Below are 3,369 nucleotides of genomic sequence, written 5' to 3'. Positions count from 1 at the left end.
AATTGAGTTATTTTGATCATCATAGACAATTCAAATTATAATTTCAGAAAGAATAAAGATGAATTCACTAAGAATAAAATTGAAAGAGCACCTTTATCATTGAGATTAATGGGTGAACAGATTTAGTTTTGTAGAGTCTTTAACTTTTCATCTATTATTGAAGAGTTACATAGTACAACATATGAATATGAAAATTACACATACATAGACTAAACGATATATAATTTGGGATTTACCATATGAGTTAGTCATTTGATTCATCATAATCTCAATGTAATGTATATTGAGAAGAATGTTTTTAATAATCTAATAAATACAATGATGGATATCACCGGAAAACCAAAGACAATCTGAATGCAAGAAAAGATATATGACTCCTTTGTAAAATACTCACTCTTGATATCGATGAAAGTGGTAGGGGACCAAAGCCAAAGGCAGTTTATACATTGAATAAAGATCAGAGACGTATTATTTATGAATGGTGGAAATTATTGACATTTCTATATGGTTATGTCTCTAATCTTAGAAGATGTGTCAATATAAAGGGATGCAAATTGATTGGTTTAAAAAATCATGACTGTCATATATTTATACAAAGGCTCATTCCTATTATCTTTAAGGCATTCTTACCAAATTTTGTATGAGGTGTCATTACGGAGTTTAGCATTTTCCCTCATGATATTTACTCAATAGTTTTGAGACATTCACACATGGAGACGTTAGAGAGATATATTCCAATCATTTTATATAATTTAGAAAAGATATTTACACCCTCATATTTTGATTCCATGAAATATCTTTTGGTTCACTTGTCATATGAGACTAAAGTTAGAAGATCTATCCATTTTCGATAGATGTATCCATTTGAAAGATAAAATTTTTATCTTCTAGATTTTGATAATCTAAATGCATAAAATTTAACTAATTTTATTATATATTAATATATAATACAATTTTTTATATTACAATTAGATTCTTATATCACTTGAAGGAAAAGGTAAAAAAAATAAGGTACGTGTTGAAGTCTCTATTATTAATGCATACATTATGGAGGAAGTAACAACATTGGCATTATATTATTTTGAATCACACATTCAGAGCAAAAGATGGAGTCCGAGAAAAAATGATGAGGTTCCTATTAATCTAAATTTGAACTCATTTTTAACTTTTAACTACCTCGGTTGACCAAGGAGACCATGTAAGTAGAGATACTTAATTGGTCAAGAATGGTGAACAACTTACACATATATTTTACTAAATTATCAAGAAGTAACGTTATATTTTGAGTTAGTATATTTTTTTCTATTTTTTATTTCTTATGTCATAATTTTTTTGTATTATAATTTATTTTTTTTATGGTAGAATTTTCCAAAACTTAAATTTTGAAATGTTGACACAAGAGTTTAATCACTTTTTCTATAAAGAATTTATACCATGGCTCAAATCATATGTAAGTAGACAATCTAAATTTTGTTTCACATATCTTGACTTTTAAACATATTTATTTGACTTTAGGTTCATGATAATCAAACTCATGTTGAGCAAGAATTGTTAATCAATCTATCAGCATCTTTCATAAATGGATATAATTTTCATATTCAAGAATATGGAATAGGAAAAACTACAATGCATAGTAGGGTTTATGTTCAATCATCCATTTTTATGGTATGTTGGATGAAATTATAGAGGTAGAATACCCTAGCCCAGAAATATAAGTTATTTTATTCATGTGTCACTAGTTTGACACTATTAGAGTGATGAAGGTACTTCCACGGTATAATTTGGTTGAAATTAATTATGAAATATTGTATAAGAGATATGAACTATTTGTAGTAGCACAATAAACGATTTAAGTATTCTATGCTTCATATCCTAACTTGAAATGTGATAAAATTGATTTTTGGGTTGTTTGTAAAATGAAAGAATGAAAAAAAATTAAGGAACGTTGGGAAGACATTGCATATCAATAAGAGAAAGTTGTGAATATATTTCAATCCGAGGAATATATTATTGTAACGTTATGATCTCCCAACGGAGTAGTGATAAACGTGGATGCAAGTGAAATTAGGATGACAATGAGGATGAGGTTGAGAATGACAATGACAATGAGGACTTTGATTTTTGATGATGGATAAGTTTTCTTATCTTAATATAACAAAAAAACCTATGATATTTTATTTTCACATATATGGTAATATACTTTTTTTATGAGTAAATTTAGTTTTAATCTATAAATTTACAAAATTCATAGTTCAATTAGTTGCCTATATACTATCCTATTCTTAAATTTATATATTTTATCTGTTAATGCTATGTTTTTTTTCTTATAGGCCATTAGCGGTGACATCTTGTCATTGTAGGTTTTGCACACTCTCTCATCCCTTAGCAAACATGGTAAGTTTTTTCATATTCTTCATTATACATCAAAGTTTTATTTACTTTATGCTATTTTTGAATTTTGGTTGACAGTTTTGATGGGTGGCTATAGATGGAGTTCTTGTGAACAATTTGATACTCCCCCTTGATCAGAAAAGACCTTCCCATACACATTCATCAGTACCTTCCCATTCACCTTCGTTAGTGCCTTCGCCACTCCAGTCGCCAGTACCCATGCAAGTTCATTCCACCAAACACTCAGTTGCTGAGATGCAAGACACTTAAGAGTCTATAGTCCCTTAGGGATATTCGTAAGTCCTAAAAAATATTTTATTTTTTCAACTATCTTAATTATGTGACATTATTTTTTGTAACTTCACGATATGTTTGAAAATTCTATACGTGTTATTTATGAGATTAATAGAATTGCAAATAACCATTGGAGAGAGGATTCAATGACATATACAAGCACTCTGACACCCACAAAAGAGCTATGATAGAGCGAGTTTAGGGTATATCCCCTTCATTTTATATATGAAATAAAAGTGAATATACAATCAATTTTTTTCCCATTACAGTAGTCATTCACTTAGGACCCTAATGAAGAGTTTGAAATAAAGATGGTTTTCAAGAAAAAATGTGGTGATCACATCTGACATGTACTTAATCATGCTAAGACTAGGAAAAAAGCCACCTTGCATCACTGAGAAAAATTAGACTAGGATCTTTAATTTTGGGGCAACAGAGGAGAGCAAACAAAGGAGTCAACAGAATAAAATAAAACAAACTTATAATTCTAGACACTCGTTTGTGACATATGCGGGAGACTTTATTAATATCGATGAGCATACACACAAAATGGTAATTTTTTTAACTCTCCCACTAATTTTTTAATCTATTTCAGACAAGTTCATTATTTCTAATATTATTTTTTTTTAGACCAACAAAATGGGGAAGGACTCAACATGCATAGACACTTTCACTTGTATATTT

This window comes from Zingiber officinale, chromosome 10A, assembly GCF_018446385.1.
Source record: "Zingiber officinale cultivar Zhangliang chromosome 10A, Zo_v1.1, whole genome shotgun sequence".
Classification (NCBI taxonomy): domain Eukaryota; kingdom Viridiplantae; phylum Streptophyta; class Magnoliopsida; order Zingiberales; family Zingiberaceae; genus Zingiber; species Zingiber officinale.
The sequence above is the reverse complement of the archived record's forward strand: the minus strand, read 5'-3'. Positions refer to the sequence as shown.